Source organism: Tupaia chinensis, unplaced genomic scaffold (assembly GCF_000334495.1).
Source record: "Tupaia chinensis unplaced genomic scaffold, TupChi_1.0 Scaffold000612_1, whole genome shotgun sequence".
Classification (NCBI taxonomy): domain Eukaryota; kingdom Metazoa; phylum Chordata; class Mammalia; order Scandentia; family Tupaiidae; genus Tupaia; species Tupaia belangeri.
The window spans coordinates 4,254,505-4,274,376 of record NW_006160131.1 but is presented as its reverse complement, the minus strand read 5'-3'; the positions used below and the strand labels follow the sequence as shown (position 1 = coordinate 4,274,376).

Below are 19,872 nucleotides of genomic sequence, written 5' to 3'. Positions count from 1 at the left end.
CCCCAATTGGTTAGGCTGTGACGGGGGTGGGCCGGGTGGGGCGGCCATGTTAGATGGGAGGGGACCGTGCTGGTGGGTCACTGAGAGAGGAGGAGACCGGGCAAAGGGCGAGGGAGCCGGGCCGGGGGCGTTTCGGGTATCCGAAGGCGAGTCCGTTTGGACCAGGAAGTAGCTCAGGGGAGCCCGACCCCGACCCACCGCTCTCCTCACCAGAGCAGAGGAGGCAGGGAAGTACCGAGGGCAGTCGAGCCTCCCCTGGGGGTGGTTCCTGGGACTAGATGGAGCTCAGTCTCTGGATTCTCCCTCTTCCTCGGTCCTCCGCTTCCTGACAAACCCGGCCGTCAAACCCTGTAATCGCCCTCCTTTAACCCACGAAAGCAAACCTTTCTGCTGTTTCTGAGCGGGCTTGAGCCTTAAGACTACTTTAAGGAGGTACTTGGAAACTAGCGGTCTAGATTTCTGTATCAGGCCTCAGAGGGAAGCAGTGAGGGGGAAGTTCTGTTTTCCTGGATTTTGCAAAGAGAAAACCAGGACAGGAAAGGCCGAGAAAGTTGAAAGCTGGGCGGGGTTTCCATTTTTTCATCGGGGTGCTTTCTAATCATCAGGCCCCGTGCTTGTCCTAGTCTTAGTGGTAATTTGCCATTCTTGCTCGCGTAAATTGGTTGCCCACGTAAATCAACTTCTTGAGAAAACTGGGCCTTGAGAAAATTCTTTAGAGTTGAAGGTTCTATGAGACTTTGTCTTGCGAGTGCCCTGCAGGTGAGAAATAGGATCAAGATATGACTTCTTTTTTAAAAAACAGAAAGTGAGACTTACATGCAAATCTTGTGATCCGTGGTGAACTGGTTGTCACTAGATTTCTGCTTTTAAATGTTTTGCCTGTTTTCTTTTAATTCAAAATTGCTAGGAGAAACACCAAAAAGCAAAGGGAAAGTGATATCGGTAATTGGAAAATACCTTCTTTTACCTTAATTACTTAGTAATTACATCGGCCTTGTTAAATGCTTCATTTGGGCTTATGTTAATATCAGTTTGTGACCTGAGACTACATTGGTATTGTCAAGGGTATCAGACTTTTGATACACCTTTGGTTGAGCATTATGGGAAAGAACTACTTTAAGTACACGTGTATCATGCAGGGACTATTTAGGAAGCTGTATTATCTCCTATTTGGTTAACTGGAGAAACATAATTGGTAAATTTATCGACTTTTATTGATAGGTTTTCATGATTGACTCACACTTTTGTTAGGGATAATGTGTAAAAAAAAATCGCTGATCATCTATCTGATAGACTTCTCAATTCTTCAGTATAATTCCAGTTAGTTAGTTTGCCAGAGTGCACATGCACTTGCCAGAGAGACAGAGGGAGAAGAAAGCATCCCCATGGGATGTCATCACGCTGCAGTCCTTTCCCCTCCATTCTCCATCGTGTTGGGGTTGGGGTCACCCACGCAGAAGGACCTGACATATTTTTTAAAACTGCCAGGTGGGATTGAACCTCGCAGTTAGCTATATGGGAAGCGACTCCCTTAACCACTAAGCCTTGAGCCTAGGTTTCAGTATAATTTTATTGTCATCTTTTCCCTTATTCATGATATAGTGCCTGTGTGTGTGAGAGAGAGTGAAGAGGATTCTCTGGCGATCTCCTTTCCATAGTCCTCCAGTCTGGTCAATCTTGGGCATTTGCCTGCGCCTTGTGTGCCTTGTGTATTTCAGGCTGGCTGGGCTGGGGATTCCAATCGCAATTGCTGTGTGGGGAGTTGGTTTCCCTTGAATAGTGCTATTACTCCTGGGCCACAGAGCCGGCCCTCTTCAGGATAATTTTTATAGTGAACAACAATATTAGTTTATTATTTATCAGTAATAATTGTGTTTTCTCAACCCTACTCTTTACAGTGCCATAATTAGTTATAAAAAATAATACAGTTATAGGGCCAGTGGGTAGTGAGGCGGTTAAGGTACTGGACTTCCCACATGGTTGACCGTGGTTAAAATCCTGGACCTGGTGGCTTGCATTCTCTCTCTAATCTGTCTCTCATTCACTATGGTTAAAAAAGTTAATGCTAAAATTAAATAATAATTATAAAAAAGAATATAACCTAAATTAAAACAAAATTTACTTCATGGATACTTAGAAATGTAAGACAGTTTTAATGTTTCACTAGTTGATAAAGTGAATTATCATTGTTCATTTAATAGTCTCTTGTAAGAATAGCATATAGGTCCAATAGAACTTACTTAGGTGTAGTTCTTTTAAATGACTAATGCTACAGCAGCTTTGGGCTTTTTAGACTAGAACAGGCTAAGTATATCTAGGCAAGATTTTTGGCCATCTTATTCAGTGTCATGGCAAGTGAAAACAAACTTTTATAAAGACAGCGTTCCACTTATTTTACTGGTTGGATGTGTATGGGTTCTGCAATACCAGTGTAAAGAGTAGAGTAATAACTAGTGCAGTTCCTGGTGGTGATGAACTAAATACAAGTGACACTGAAGTACAGTGAGTTTGTGTGTTGCTTCTATTGATGTAACAGAGTCCATAAAAGGTTAAGAGAACTAAATTTACCCTTCCCTTTTTTTAAAGATTTATTTTAATTTCATTTATTCATTCATTTATTTTAATTTGTTTGGGGAGGGGAGTGAGAAAGCAAGCCACCAGGTCCAGGACTCAAACCATGGTCAACCATGTGGGAATGTCTAGTGCCTTAACCACTGTGCTACCTGCTGGCCCCTACTCTTTGCTTTTGAAACTTAAAAAAATGTTTTGCTGTGGGGTCCAGCCAGGGTGGCATGATGGTTAAGGTGGTAGACTCCCACGTGGCCAACCATGATTTGAGTCCTGGACCTGGCAGCTTACTTTCTCACTTTCCTTCGCTCTTTCTCTCTGGTGAGCACACGTGCCCTATAGAAACATTTTAAAATAATAATAAAATTTTAAAAATTTAAGTGTTGCTAGAGGGCACATGTATTAGCTGGAGAGAGAAACAGAGAAAAGGAAAGTGAGAAAGCACACCTACCCCCCCCCCATGGAGGATGGTCATGTTGTAATCCTTTCTTCACCATTTTTCCTTTTGGATTTTGGAGCATTGCATGCACACATGCCCAGTGTATTTTTCAGGCCTTGGGACTGTACACTTGGCCATGTGGGATCTAGCCACCTTAACCACTTCAGCATTGGCTAGTCCAAAATTTAATTTTCTTTAAAAATTTGACAGAAGGTATGGGTGCTGACTAGAGAGAGACAGAGAGAGCGAGAGCGAGAGAGAGAGAGAGAGAAAGCACCCACCAGTGGAGTGTGGTCATGCCAGTTCCTTTTCCTCCAGTTCTCCATCCTGTCGGGATTTGAGACATGTATGCACAGGAGCCCTGAGTGTTCTCCAGGCAACTGGGACTAGGACTTGAACTGGCTCCCTTAGCCACCAGGCCACAAGGACAGTCCTCATAGCTTAAATTTTAGTCAAGATTGGCAAGTTTGTGATTTTGAAATGAGTTAGCAGAGGCATGTTGCCATGTGGGTTTGTATTTGGATGTTTTGGAGAAGAATTCATTGACTCTTTGGCTTTATTCAGTAGCTTACTTAAGGATAGATAAACTTCTAGACCAGACATAAATTTGTCAGATCCTTGGTTCTGATTATTTTAAAACAGTGTTCAACATACTGTTTTCTTTAGAGGATCAAATTATAAATATTCTGCTTTGTGGACCACACATTCTGTCACAAGTCCTTAACTGCAGTTGTAGCATGAAAGCAACCATGGAAAGTATGTTTGGGCTGTGTTCCAATAAAACTTTATTTACAAGGACAGCTTATGCCTTCATTTGGCCCATAGCCAAATGTTTTTCAGCTCCTGTTCTTTCTTTTGGAGAGTTTTTTGCTATATGGTGCATGTGCTCACCACAGAGATAGGAAGTAAGAAATCACTCCTTGGCGGATGGCCACTCTGCAGTCCCTTCTCACCCATTCTTGGACTTTTGGCCATGAATGCGCACACACCAAGTGTGAGTTTCAAGCAGACAGGTCCAGGACTTGAACTGTGGCCAGCCATGTGGAAGTCCAGGGCCTTAACCACTACATCATCTGCTGGCCACCAACCCCTGTTCTAAGATATTAGTATTAGTCACTGTGTTTTAAGTACTTAGATGTTAAGGTGTTGCGGTATATGTAAATATGTATTTCAGGTAGTAGAGCACTTGCAGAATGTACATGTCTCCTACCTTGAAGAATTTTTATTTCAAGGTTATATGACAACATCATTTTCTGTCTTTTTACCTCATTTACATATAGCTGTTTCCCTGAAAAGCTATTTAAAGCAAATTTTAGTGTAAATTCTGTTTGTTTCAGAGACTTTTTTGGGGGAGAGGGGTGACTAGAGGGCCACTGTATTGATTGTCATTTTGTGAGAGAGAGGGAATAAAATACTTCCCATAGGGATTAGTTACTGTGCGATCCTTATTCTCCACTTCTCCTTGCTTTTGGGATTTGGGGCTCACTTGCATGCTTGTTAATCCTGCTGGTCTAAGACTTGAACTGTGTGATCAGCCATGTGGATTCCAACCTTAACCATCAGACTACAGAGCTGATACATTAGAAATGCATTCTGATAGTAAAAATTTCGGCTCTAAGATATCATACCTAAGCGCTTTATTTAGTCTATTCAGGGTATGGTCTTAATTGAGGTTTAAAGTATATATGGCATATAATTTCTAACAAAACTATGCACAGCTGTTCAAGTTAATAGTTAATACACATAATTCCTATATTCAGATACATTATACAGTTAATGTAAAAGCCACAGTGATTGTGCCACTGCCTGAGATGTTTGTAGAATTATCTAAATAGGGTAGGATTTTTAAAAAATAATTATTTAATTAAATTAACTTATTTATATATTTTTCACATGTGTTTTGACAGAGAAAGAGAGAGGGAAGGAGGGAGAATGAGAAAGCAAGTTACCAGGTCCAGGACTTGAACCGTGGTCAGTCATGTGGGAATGCCAGCACCTTAACCACCACTCCACCTGCTGGCCCCATGGTAGGATTTTTTTTAAGAGATATTTTTGTTGTAGGGTGCATGCACTTGCCAGAGAGAGACAACAAAGTAAGAAATCACTCCCGGGAGGATGGCGATGCCGCAATCCCTTTTCCTCCATTCTCCTTTCAGGATTTTGGAGACGCACACACACAGCAGGAGTTTTAAGGCAGGTCTGAGACTTGAACTGTGGTTAACTATGTGAGAGTCCAGTGATGTAACCATTATGCCATCTGCTGGTCCCAAAGGTAGGGTTTTTTTAAGGCCCGGATAGATATGGGTTGCCTCCCTACTTTGTCTTTGGAAGATGTCAACTGAAGCAGGGATGTCACAATCTAAAACTATTACACAAGCAAATACTACATTTTTCATTAATAACTTTTGTTTTTATGTAATATTTTGTTCACTTCACCTGGATTTCAGGTGGAAGCATAAAAATTTAGAAAGCAAAATAAACTGACCTTTTTGAACAGAAAAGCACCATATGGCTTGTAATCTTGTTTTTAGCTCTAGCTAGCCTAGTGTCCAACTGGATGAGAAACTGGTAACCTCAGTTTACTAATTTGTGATGGTACAGATTAATGATGTTTCCATCTCACAGAGTAATGTTGGAAATTTTTTAGTTATTGTATTCCCAAGCTCTTGTTCTTTTAATATACTGGTACTTAGGACTGTGGGGCCACACATCAAGTCTGTATTCTGTTTTCTTTGCTTTATTGCTCTCTCAGTTTATTAGAATTTGCCCTACTCGGGACCAGCAGTTAGTGTAATGGCTATGTTGCTGGACTCCCACGTAGTCGACTGCAGTTCGAGTCCCAGACCCGGTGGCTTAAACTCACGCTGGGCGCGTGTGCGTGCATGCCCAAGATCCCGAGAGGAGAATGGAGGAGAAGGGATTGCAGCGTGGCCATCCCCCCTGGGTGATTTCTCACTTTCTGTCTCTCTGTCTCTCTCTGTCTGGTGAGCACATGTGCCCTATAGCAAAAACCTCTCCAAGGGGAAAAAAAAAAAAAAAGAATTTGCCCTACTCTGGTTACTTGTCTTTCCATTATGCTATGAGATCAGAATCTATTTTTTTTCAATATATGCTCACAGCCTCATACTGTGCCTGATACCTCTTAGTGCTCTTGAACTGTTTAAATGAATACATTGCCAAGAACTACTTATTTGGAAAGTGATAAAAGCCTACGATAAGTAGAGAAGTTGGCCTTTTCTTAGTTGGAAGGAAGGAATTACCATATATTCAAACAAAAAGCAGTCATTTGGACTTTTTGTTGTTGTTGCCATGGGGTGTATGTGTTCCCTGGAGAGAGACAGAGACAGTGAGAGGGAAAGTGAGAAATCACCCCCCAGGAAGGATGACCATGCCACAATCCTGCCTTTTCCATTCATTCTCCTCCTGGAATTTTCAGCACACATGCAAATGAGCCTGGGGTGATTTTTAAGCAACCAGGTTTGGGATTCAAATTGCCATTTGCCATGTGGGAGTACAGAACCTTAACCACCACACCGCCTGCTGGCCTCTCTGACCATTTTTTTAAAAGAAAGTTTGTAAAGGAGCTATCTTGATGATATCTAAAGATCTCTTTAATTCTCTTTATTTTTAGGTAAAACTGCATTAGTTATACTTGTTGAATATTCCTAGTATATACAAAAAAAAATTGTGCTTTGTTCTTTGGATTTGTCATTAGCTCTTGGCTTCTTCTGGGTGCTTGGCAAATGTCAATGAAATGGCTTCTTTTTTAAAATTAAATTTATTTATTAATTATTATAATCCATACATTCAATTGCAATACATCTTTTAGATTGTAAAGAGACTTTACCAAGTATGGTGTACACCTCAGTCCAGCCCAGTTGAGAATACTTACACACATCCTCATCAACAGATAATAAACCATATTTGTGTCTCACAAGTGTTTTACCTCTCTATTTTTTACCCAGATTTCCTTTCCTACACTCTTCCCCTCCCACACTCTCTTTCCACTTTGTCTCTATTGTCCATTACATTTTTAAATGCTTTTATGTTCTTCAGTCTTTCAGTCTCTACCATAGAGTACGGACCATCAGTATATGTTAAGTGGAGACATACTATGTCTCTCTTTCATAGCCTGACTTGCTTTGCTCAGCAACAAATCTTCCATATTCGTACACTTTCTATCAAATTCCAGGGCCTTGCTGTTTTTTATGGCTGAATAGTATTCAGTGGAGTATATGTGCCACAATTTTTCAATCCATTCATCTGTTGTGGACATTTGGGTTGGTTCCATGTCTTAGCAATCGTGAATAATGCTGCAATGAATATAGTTGTGTAAGGACTTTTCTGACTGAGTGTTCTCCTGTCCTTTGGGTAGATACCTAGAAGTGGAATTGCTGGATCATATGGTAGTTCTATTTGAAGGTCTTTGAGGAACCCCCATATTGTTCTCCACAGTGACTGGATCAATTTACATTACCACCCTCAGTGTCCCTTTCACTACCCCCCCTCCAGCATTATCATTATTTGTTTTTTTTTTTGGGGGGGGAGAGGTTTTTGCTATAGGGCACGTGAGCTCACCGGACAGACAGAGAGAGACAGAGAGATAGAAACTGAGAAATCACCCCCCAGGGGGGGATGGCCACACCACAATCCCTTCTCCTCCATTATTCTCCCCTCGGGATTTTGGGCACGCAAGCACACGCGCCCGGCATGAGGTTTAAGCCACCAGGTCCGGGATTTGAACCACGGTCGACTACATGGGAGTCCAGCGACATAGCCATTACGCTAACTGCCGGTCCCCATTATTTTTTCAATCTTCACCATTCTGACTGGGGTTAGGTAGTATCTCATTGTGGTTTTGATCTGCATCTCCCTTACAATGAGGGATGTTGAATATTTTTACATATGCTTTTTGGCTGTTCATATGTCTTCCTTAGAGAGTTGTTTATTCTGCTCATTTTTCCATCTTTTAATTGGGTTAATCATTTTCTTCTGGGTAAGCCACTTGAGTTCCCTGTGTATTCTTGTTATCAGTCCCTTATCTGAGGCACAGTTAACAAAAATTCTCTCCCATTCCAAGGGTTGTTGATTCACACTAATTTCGGTGTCCTTTGCTATGCAGAAACTTCTGAATCTGATGTAATCCCACCTGCCTATCTTGAGGATTATTGTGGAGGTCTTGCTTAAGAAGTCTTTGCCTACCCCATTGTCTCCCAGAGTTTCCCCAGTGTTTTCCACCAACAGTTTTATAGTTTGCTGTTGTAGGTTTAGATCTTTGACCCACTTTGAGTAGTTTTATTATTTTTTTTTGAGAGTTTTTTTTCGCTATAGGGTGCGTGCGCTCGCCAGACAGACAGAGAGAGACATAGAGATAGAAAGCGAGAAGTCACCCCCCAGGGGGGATGGTCACGCTGCAATCCCTTCTCCTCCATTCTCCTCTCAGGATCTTGGGCACGCACGCACACGTGCCCGGCGTGAGTTTTAAGCCACCGGGTCCGGGACTCGAACCGCAGTCGACTACGTGGGAGTCCAGCGACATAGCCATTACGCTAACTGCTGGTTCCCAATTTTTGTTAATGGTTACAGGGGTTCAGATTCATCTTTCTGTAGGTGGATATCCAGTTTTCCCAGCACCATTTGCTGAAGAAGTTTTCTTTTTCCCACTGGATTGACTGGTACCCGTTGTCAAAGTTGAGTTGGCTGTATGTTTTGGAGTTTATTTCTGGGATCTCTACTCTGTTGCATTGGTCCTCATGTCTATTTTTGTGACAATACTATGCTGTTTTGATGATCACAGCTTTGAAATATATTTTGGGGTCAGGAAGTGAGATGCCACCTACCTCTAGTCTTGCTCAGGATTTAGCAAAATGGGGTCTTCTGTGGTTCCAGACAAATTCTATGATTGTTCTTTATAGATCTGTGAAGAATGTCTCTTTTAATTTTATAAGGATTGCATTAAATATGTAGATTAATTTGGGTAGGATTGCCATTTTGCTTATATTGATTCCCAATCCAGGAACATGAGATGTCTTTCCACTTTTTACTGTCCTTTTCAATTTTCTTTTTAAGATTATTATAGTTTTCCTTGTAGAGGTCTTTGACTTTCTTGGTTAGTTTTATTCTTAAGTATCTTATACTTCTTGTGGCTATGGTAAATGGATTACTTTCTTTAGTTCTCTCTCTGCTTGTTGTTTGTATATAGAAATGCTATAGATTTTTGTAAGTTAATATTGTATCCTGCCACTTTACTGTATGCATTTATTACTTTAAGAAGTTTTGGGACCAGCAGTTAGCGTAATGGCTATGTTGCTGGATTCCCATGTAGTCGACCACGGTTCACGTCCCGGACCTGGTGGCTTAAATCTCACACTGGGCCCCTGTGTGTGTGTGCCCAAGATCCCAAGAGGAGAATGGAGGAGAAGGGATTGCAGTGTGGCTATCCCCCCTGGGGGGTGATTTCTCACTTTCTGTCTCTGTCTGGCGAGGGCAAGCGCCCTATAGCAAAAACCTCTCAAAAAAAAAAAGTTTTTTTTCGTGGATCCTATTGGGTCTTCTATGTATGCAATCATTTCATCTACAAACAGAGATAATTTCAGCTCTCCTTTCCCTATTGAAATGCCTTTTATTTCCTTCTCTTGTCTGATCGCATTTGCTAAAACTTCCAGTACTATATTGAATAGGAGCGGAGAAAGGGCAGCCTTGGAGCGGAGAAAGGGCAGCCTTGTCTTGTACCAGTTTTTAGTGGAAAAGCTTTCAGATTTTCCCCGTTCAGGATGATGTTAGCTATAGGTTTTTTCATAGATGGCTTTTATTATGCCGAGAAATGATCCTTCTGTGCCAGTTTTACAGAGATCCTTCTATGGCAGTTTTATGGAGAGTCTGAACTATAAAGGAATGTATTTTGTCAAATGCTTTTTCTTCATCAGTTGACATGACCATATGATTTTTACCTTTTTTTTTCTGTTGATACAGTGTATTACATTTATGGTTTTGCGTACCTTGAACCATCCTTTCATCCTTGGAATATAGCCTACCTGGTCCCGATAAATAACCTTTTTTATATGCTTTCGGATACTGTTAATAAGTATCTTGTTGAGAATTTTTGCATTTATACTCATCAGAGATATAGGCCCGTAGTTTTCCTTTTTTGTCAAATCCTTATCCGTTTTGGGAATGGGGGTAATGGAGGCTTCATAGAATGAATTTGGAAGGGTTCCTTCCTTTTGGATTTCTAGAAACAGTCTGAGTAAAATGGGGGTTACCTCTTCTTTAAAAGTTTTATAAAATTCAGCAGTGAAACCATTGGGATCTGGACTTTGCTTTGTTGAGAGGTTATTTATTACTGATTCAGTCTCATTGCTTGTTATAGATCTATTCAGGCTTTCGATGTCCTCCTGAGTCAATCTTTGTAGATTATATGTGTCCCAGAATTTGTCTATCTCACCCAGGTTTTCTTCTTTGTTGGCATATGGTCGCTCATAATATCCTGTAATGATCTTTTCGCATTTGTGTCATGTCTGTTATAATGTTGCCTGATGTTGCAAATTTGATTTATCTGGTACCTTTCTCTTTTCTTCTTAATTAGTCTAGCTAATGGTGTGCCAATCTTGTTTATCTTTTCAAATAACCAGATTTTGCTTTCATTTATTTCTTTGTATAGTTTGCTTACTTTCTGTCTCATTTATTTCTGCTCGAATATTTATTATTTCTTTTCTCCTTTGTTGTTGTTGTTGTTGTTGTTGTTGTTGTTGTTTTTCCAGTTCTCTGAGGCATGATGTCAGGTTGCCCTTTTACCACTGAGATGTCTTCTAATAGGTTTTGTAAGTCTGATTCATTCTTGTGGGGTAGACTAGACTTGGAGAGCTTGATGAAGCCGACTTCGTGGTTACATTGCATTCCATTCCATCCATCACCAGCCAAGTCTTATATGCTTTTTAGACAATTCCTGATCTTCCTTCCAAAAATCTGTAATTGATCTTTCTTCCCTAAACAACTTTTTAAACTACTGATCTTATTAATTCCCACCAACTCTCATCACTCCATCATTTTGTCTTTTGAGTTTCAAACCACTTGTGCAGTTTTTGTTACTAAGTCATATTTTAATTTATTTATGAGAGCACTTCAAAAAGTGGAAATGGGGACCAGCAAATGGTTACATCACTGGACTCCCACATAGTCGACCGTGGTTCAAGTCTCAGACTTGAAAGCTTGAAACTCTTGCACATGTGTGTGCATGCCCAGAGTCCCGTGAGGAGAAGGGAGTGCAACATGGTTATACGCCCCCAGGGATGATTTCTCGCTTTCTGTCTCTCTGGTGAGTGCTCGTACTCTGTAGCAAAAATATCTCTCTCAAAAAAAAAGGGGAGGGGGAATTAAAGTATAAGTTTATTTTAGTACAAAAATAAATTTGAAATCTATATACCTTTTTCCTTAGTATGAATTTTCCATGAACTTTTTTTTTTGGGGGGGGGAGAGATTTTCACTGTAGGGCGCGTGCGCTCGCCAGACAGAGAGAGACATAGAGACAGAAAGCGAGAAATCACCCCCCGGGGGGATGGTCACGCCGCAATCCCTTCTCCTCCATTCTCCTCTCGGGATCTTGGGCACGCACGCACACGTGCCCGGCGTGAGTTTTAAGCCACCGGGTCCGGGACACGAACCGCGGTCGACTACGTGGGAGTCCAGCAACATAGCCATTACGCTAACTGCTGGTTCCCGATTTTCCATGAACTTTTTGAAGCCCCCCCCCCTTTTAATCTGGGTATTATTGACTTTGACAGTTTCCATTGAAAGCCTTGTGTGCTTGCTGATTTCTTTCCCTCCGGTTTTCCTTAGATTCTTCTTGTAAACTTACTTTAAAAAAATTATTTAGTTAATTAATTTTATCTGTTACTATTATTTAATTTGATGAGAGAAAGAGAGAGAGACAGAGAGAGAAAATGTGAGAGCAAGTTACCAGGTCTGAGACTTGAACTGTGGTTGGTCATGTTGGAATCCACCACCTTAACCACCACGCCCCTTACTAGGGGTGTAAACTTAACTTCATTCAGTATAGTGTTATCTTCTCCCCTCTCTTTTTTTTTTTTTTTTTTTTTTTTTTTTTACTAGAGGGCCCATGATCTTTCAGGGGAAAGTGAGAAAGCATCTCCATGGGGATGGGCATGCAGCAATTCCCTCTCTATTTCTTCCTCCTTTCTGGATTTTGGGCCTACATGCATGTGCACCCTGCGTGTTTTTCAAGCCGCTAGGTCTGAAACTCAAACCATGCTGTTGGCCATGTGGGATCCAACTGCCTTAACCTCCACACCAGGGTTGACCCTAAAGTGCTGTTTTTATAGAGTAAGTTAGAGTAAGTTCTTTTACTGCTCCACACCATTCCTGATGGAATTGCTTCCTTTTCTATTATAGCTTTGTCGCTCACTGAGATATTTAAAGCATTATAGAAGTAACACATTTATTTTTTTATTTTTATTTTTTCAGAGAGGTTTTTGCTATAGGGCTTGTATGCTGGCCAGAAAAACAGAGACAGAGAGACAGAAAGCAAGAAATCACCCCCCAGGGGGATGGCCATACTGCAATCCCTTTTCCATTCTCCTCTCGGGAGAATGCACACACACACACACACACACACACACACACACACGCCCAGTGTGAGTTTAAGCCACCGGGTCTGGGACTCGAACCATGGTCAACTACATATGGGAGTCCAGCAACTTAGCCATTATGCCAACTGCTGGTTCCCACATTTTTTTTTTAATTGCCAGAGGGTATGTGTACTCATCAGAGAGAGAGGGGAGACAGCATCTCCCAGTGGAGTGTGGTCGTGCCACAGTCCACTCCTGTTTGTCCATCTCTTACGATTTTGGGCCTATGTGGTTTTCAAGGTGCTGAGGCTGAGCTTTTGAACTACAGTTGTCCATGTGAGATGTGGTTCCCAACCCATAGCACGTAGCCGTTGCACTATGGGGCTGGTCCTATATATAAAACTTTTAAAAAGATGGTAGGGGAGGTCTTTGGTGGTATGGGGAGAATTAGGGGTTGGGAAGATGTGTTTTTATTCAGAAGATTGGCTGTGAATTCCTTGAAACATCAAGTCTTCTACCATTTTACTTGTGTTGTATAAAATGAGATGAACTCGTACAGTTTTCGAACTGTTTCTTAGTAAGGTTTTTGCCCTTACTACTGGAATTGCCTGTAAACTAGGTGAGGAAGAAGACATTGTAGTCCAACATTATGAAAATATCGCAGAACAAAATGTTCTTTGGAAGAGAGACTGCTAACTCCGCCTGGGAAAGTTGGAGAGGCCTCAGAAAGTTTGAACTGAGTTTTAAAAAATAGTGAAGGAAGTATTCTACTCCAGTTAAGGGGTAAAAAAGGTACACAGGATGGATATACATGCAGGGTAGACTGAGTTGTGTGTTAGGCAACTTGAGCTGAGGCAGTGGTGGGACGGGTGATGGAGGAGGAGGAAACTAATTTGTAAGTTTTAGGAAGAAAAGTTCTGCTTTCACCTTGTCCTGGGATTCTCCTATGCCTGCTCTGTACTGTCAGGTCTCTGGTCTCTCTTTTCTGTAGCTCTGATTGGGTGGTTGGTCTCTTGCCCCCTAGTGTTTATTTTCTTAAAGTTCCTAGTCCAGGCCTGATCTAACTTCTTCTCTCTAACCTGTTTGTATCATTGCCTCTATTTACCTGCTTCTATCTTCCCCTTTTTAAATTCCCTTTAAGCTTCTCTTTGTCTCATAATGAGTCTTTTTCTTTCTGTCTGTCTCTTTCTTTTAAATGTTTTTGCCCTAGGGCCCTGGTACTCCCCAGTATTTCAAAAGGAAACATTCTTTCACTTATATCTGCATATTTTGCATGTGAATAGCATTGTGCAGCTATCAGTTGATCTCCCTTTGGAAAACCTTGTAAGATCAACTAGTTTGCTACCTAAGTACTGATCATTCATCTCTAGGAATTATTACCATTTTTTTCTCAAGAGAGATTTTTGCCTTAGGGCTCTGTCTGCTCTGAGAGAGACAGAGCGAGACAGAGTGAAAAATTGCCTCCTCCCTGGGGGTGAGGGGGAATGGCCACACCGCAGTTCCTTCTCCTGCATGCTCCTCTCAGGGTTTTTGACACTCACGCACATACACTGGGTTTAAAGCCACTGGGTATGAGATTCAAACCCCAGTCAACTACGTGGGAGTCCTGTGACATAACCATTACACCATCTGCTGGTCTCCATTACTATTTTCTAATTTGCTAGAGGTATGCACATTGGGGGGAGAGAGTGGAGAGCATGAAGAAAAGTGAGAAAGAATCCTCCTGCGGGACAGTTCTCAATCCCTTCTCCCTTTTTCCTTTTGGAATTTTGGGCACATACACTTGGTATGTTTCTCAAGCAACCAGGTCAGGGACTGAAACCCTGAGGTTGGCTATGTGGGAGCCAGCTGTCTCAGCCTCTACATCACTGGCTGGCACTTCATCACTGTGAATTTTATGAATCATTTTCCTTTATATTCAGAGGTGCCACTTCTCATAGGCTACAGTGCAAAATGTGACTACTTATGTTCAGTATTTTCTACTTCTGTGCCCCTTTAAATTGTTCTATAAAAAGAGATTGTATTCAGATCTCACTATTGTTTTGATGCTTGCCCAGACTTTCCCAGATATACTGGGTCATCCGGAAAGTCATAACCTATTTTGCTGTGGTTTTCTTTTTTTTTTTAAAAAAAGAGTTATTTTATTTAACTTTATTTATTTTAATTTAACCAGAGAGGGACACAGGAAGAGAGTGAAAGGGAGGAGAGAGAAAGCGAGAGAGAAAGAAAATGAGAAAGCAAGCCATGAGGTGCCAGGTCCAGCACTTGAACCGCAGTCAGACATGTGGGAATCTAGCGCCCTCCACCACCATACCACCTGCTGACCCTTTTCTGTGTTTTTCTATGTAAAAATGCACCCTGACTTTTTGAACTATTCAGTAATTGGTAGTAGTCTCTGTACTTTCCTAACACTTCTTTTTGAAATAAAATTTACATATGAGAAAATTTACTCAGCTTTAGTTTCAGTTAATATGCCCTGTCACTCACTACCACTCTAGCTGTATCTAGATCATTTCCATCACTGCTGAAAGTTCTCTCTTGCCCTTTTGCAATCAGTCTTCTTGCCTCACCTTTAGCCCCAATCATTTCATATCACTTTCATATCTCTGGGATTTCATATACATTCATATAAATATACCTGTAGAATGTGTCATCTTTTGAGTCTGATTTCTTTTATTTTTTATATATATTATATAGTGTACATCAGTTGAGTCCTCCTCTTGTGGAATTTGTCTGGTAAAATTTGTTTACTCATCTGCCAGTTAATGGACGTTTTGGTTGCCTAACAGATTTTAAGATGTTATGAATAAAGATGCTATAAATATTTGTGTTTAGGTCTTTTTTAATACTAGGTTTTGTGGGGGATTTTTAGTTTTAGGGTTTTTTTCCTTTCGTTTTTCTTTTTTTTCTTTTCTCTTTTGCTATAGGGTGTATGTGCTTGCCAGAGAGAGAGGGGGAAAATAAAAAGTCACCCCCACCCCCGGGAGTGATGGCCCCGTTGCAGTCTCTTCTCCATTCTTCTCTTGGGATCTTGGGCATTCATGCACACGCACCCAGTGTGGTTTTCAAGCCACCGGGTCTGGGACTGGAACGATGCTGTTGGCCCTGTGAGATCCAGTGCTTTAACCTTCACTCCACCTGCTTGGTCCAATATCAAGTTTTTAGGAAAGTTTATTCACTTCTTTCTTTCATAAGCGAGAGAGAGTGTGACAAGGACTCCTGATGGTGTCTAGTCATGCTGTTATCCTTCCCCCAGCTGTCTAGCCAGCCACTGCTGTATGGACTATGCTGGGATCCAAACCCAGGGCCTTTTCATATGGCTCCAGTATCATGTAGCACATCCTTACTGCCTGCACTCCTGCACCAAGGCTGGGCCTAAATACTGCTTTTAACATTAACTGACTTTTATTTGGAGGTCCAGTTGTGGAGCTGTCAAAAGTGAAAGCCCTGGCATACCACCCAGCTGGTGGCATAGTTCTGTAATAAACAGAACTGCAGTGCTGGAATAGCCAGCCTGGGGCTATGACCCCTGGGTTAGCCTGAAATCACACAGGGTATGTGGGCCCATACCCAACATCCTGACAAACTGGTGGGTTAGGGAAAAGGCTTCATGGGTGTGGTGAGGCCCTATCAAAGTTATTTCTCCAATTTCTGTTCATGATGTGCTGTCATACATAAAATAATAAACTTAAATAAAAAAGCGAAAGCTCTGGAGTTAGCTACATTCAGGAATAGGCTTTTTCCTGGCTTTGTAGTTTTGAGTATCTGTCAATGTATATTCTCCATCTGTAAATGGGATTAGATGGCAGTTGGAACAAATTAGAGAGCACAGGCCAGTTTAAAGGGAATAGCCCTCACTTTAGTTCAGTTTATATCTTCCTGGGAACATGTACCCAGTGTTGTCAGATCTTTTACCCTCAAGAGAGTAGTATTTTGATACCAGGAATCAAATTTTACACAAAATTTCCAAGTTAAGTGCTAGCAATTAAAATTTAAAAATTTAAAAACACTGATGTGTTTGCTGAACAAAACCAATCTGTGGTTATTGATTTCTGACTGTAGTCCAGTTTGAGACTTCTACTTTTTTTCTTTTTTCCTTCTTCAATTTGCTAGCAGGTGTGTGTGCTTGCCAGAGAAAGAGGAAGAGGGAGAAAGCACCCCCCAGTGGGGTGCAGTCACACTGCAATCCCTTCTCTTCCATTTCTCTGTCCTGTCTGGATTTAGGGCACATGTGTGCCTGATGTCTTTTTCAAGCTTGGGGACTGGGATTCAAACCACTATCAGCCGTATAGGATCCTATCTTGTTCCCTTGACTGCTAAACCAGGGAGTGGGCCATGTCTTGTTTCAAAGTGCACATATTCCTGGTAGAGTATACTTTTAGGTCCTTATTGTTACCTTTGTTACAGAGCTTAGCATCATAACTTGTTGGTTGTCCAAACTTCCAAGTTAAAAACTAACAAGTTACTATAAAATAAATGAACTATTCCCTCTGATTGGAAGAATATTGCAAGCCAACAGAGGGCAGGGAGCCAGGTTCCAGTCTTTGTGACTCTTTGATCGCTGCTGCTTCTGTTCAATGCTGAGTTTCCTTAGTAGTTGGAGTATTCTGCCTCCCTTGATTGATTTATCCTCAACCCCTTTGAGACAGCTATGGCGGAGATGAAATTCTGTGCATCTGTTTATTAGAAATTATGTAAGGTATCATGGATATACACATTAATTTAATACAACTTCATTCCCTCAAGCTGCCCAGAATCCATACAGTGAAGCCAGTACAACTATTTAATGATGATAAATCATATGTAACTATTTGAAAAATAACGGCAATAGTCTTTCTGAAGAAGCCTTTTCTCCTTGTAATTTATTTGCCATTTTTTTGTTTCCTAATTGCCAGAGGATGCATGAGAGAGACAGAGAGGAAGAGAGAAAGCACCCCCCCCCCCCCGGGTTCAGATCACACCGAGCGTAGAAAGCCCCCCCCCCCCCCCGTGGTCATGATCACACACAGTCCCTTCTCATGTTTCTCCATCCTCTCGGGAGCTTGGGCATGCATGCACGTATGCCTGGTGTGTTTTTCAAGCTGCTGGGACCAAAATTTGAGCTACGGTCAGCCATATGGAATCCAGCTACCTTAACCACTGTACTACAGGGCTAACCCTGTCTGCCAATTCTTTATTGTGCACAGAGGTGACCAGTTTGCAGCTTTCTGAATTACTTTGTAAATCACAAGATTCTTTTGCTTATTAAACCAGTGTAATTGACATTTGTCTTCATAATGCTGGAGATAAATGACTCTTGTTGCCTAAATATTCCTTATTCACCCTAGTTCCAGGCAGTTGAGTTTTTGTGATAATTACTGGGAAATTTAGAAACGCAAGGATTTCAAGCTGAGTTTGGGTTTAATATCTTCATAGCAGCAACATCCTAATATCAAAAACATGCCAAAGAAAGAATCTTAAAATAAAAATAACTACCGTTTATTGAGTGTTTGTTTTGTGCTAGAGCTAGATACTTTACATATTATGATGAATCACAGTATCTCTGCAAAGCAAGCAAGAAAATCCTTATATTTATACCTGAAGAAGGCAGAGAAAATTCTGAAATAAAATTTCAAATATTCTGTTATAAAATAGAACTTTTTATCTAGACTTTACTCTTTATAGAAGAAGCCTTTTATAGGGGTATTAGAACCAAAGAGGCACTCAACATTTCTCAGTGTTAAAAGAGATGACTGCAAAACTAAATTCAAAACCTCTTTGTAGCCTTGTGTCTATAACCTCCATACTAGCTGTTGTATGGTCTTATATAGCAGTATAGCTTGTTTTCTACAGTAGGAAAAAATTTGAAATTGTATAGTATATATTTCATATTCTTATAGAGAAAGCGTTGACTCTGAGGGAGGGAAGAAACAAGAAATTTTGAAAAAGCCCAGATCCTTTAGAGATGAGCAGGAACACCAAAGTTGTAAAGAGTGTGGCTGAAGTGTCTGATGATAGATGTTTCACTGGACTCTTGCTATAGACTCAGATGCATTCTCACTTGCTACCACTGCCTATTTTTATGCTGCCTCATTTAATTCTACCGTTCCTTTTTACATTTTATAGATTCTGCAGAACAATCCAAAAAATTGATTTTTAAAAAAACAAGTCTTTAATATCTTGCATAAAATGTTGTTTTACTTGAAAATATTGGTGTGTATGTATATATGTGAGAACAATGTCATGTGTGTCAGTCTAGGGTCTGGATTCAGTTGTTTTAAATAATTTTTTGAGAGATTTTTTGCTATACGGCGTATACAGTATCAGAGACAGAGGCAGAGACAGAGAGACAGAAAGCAAGAAGTCACTCCCTGGGGAGATGGCCATGCCACAGTCCCCTCTCTTCCATTCTCTTCTTGGGATTTTGGGCATGCATGCACATGTGCCTGGCTAGAGTTTCTAGCCGCCTGGTCTAGGTCTCAAACTGCAGTCGGCTATGTGGGAGTCCAGTAACGTAACCATTGTGCCATCCACTGGTCGCTAAATAATTTTTTAAAGAGATTGTTGCTAGAGGGCATGTGTGCTTGTCAGAGACAGAGAGATAGGAAGCGAGAAATCACCCCCCGGGGGGATGGCCATGGTGCATTCTCTTTTCCTCCATTCTCCTCTCAGGATCTTGGACATACATGCACATGCACCTGGCATTTAAGATTTAAGTTGCTGGATCCAGGAATTGAGTCAGGGTCAACCATGTGAGAGTCCAGGGACGTAACCATTATGCCATCTGCTGGTCCCCCTAAATAAATATTCTTAAGTTCATTTTTTTCATGATAGAAAACGCTCAAGAGGGACCAGCAGTTAGCATAATAGCTGTGTCGCTGGACTCCCATGTAGTCGATTGTGGTTTGAGTCCTGGAACTGGTGGCTTAAACTCACACCAAGCGCGTGTGGGTGCATGCCCAAGATCCCGAGAGGAGAATGGAAGAGAAGGGATTGCGGTGTGGCCATCCCCCCAGGGGGTGATTTTTTGCTGTCTGTCTCTCTGTCTCTGTCTGTCTTTCTGGTGAGTGCACGTGCCCTATAGCAAACACCTCTCAAAACAAACAAACAGAAATAAAAAAGAAAAAATACTCAAGAGGGTAAGGAGGAACACCCACAGATGGGTCTAGTCGTGTGGCTCCCCTCTTCCCCTAGCTCTATAGCTGGTCTGGATCTTGGGCATATGCATGCCAGCATGTTGTAGGGATCTGAACAGACAGTGACTTCCAGACTGCAATTCAGTAGACTACCAACTACGCCATC

At 41.3% G+C, this 19,872-nt stretch overlaps 1 protein-coding gene across 3 annotated transcripts in view; it reads left to right on the top strand.

Annotated features, from left to right (window-relative positions):
• Positions 1–19,872, top strand: part of CREBRF (CREB3 regulatory factor) — a 69,236-nt gene that overhangs the window by 2,006 nt on the left and 47,358 nt on the right. The window contains exon 1 of one of the 3 annotated variants that reach the window (XM_006158903.3): positions 44–432. The exons of the other annotated variants lie outside the window; for them this stretch is intronic. The gene's annotated coding sequence lies outside the window, so the exon portion shown is untranslated. Of the gene's footprint in view, positions 1–43; positions 433–19,872 lie in introns of those variants that run through there. 3 annotated transcript variants of the gene reach the window in all.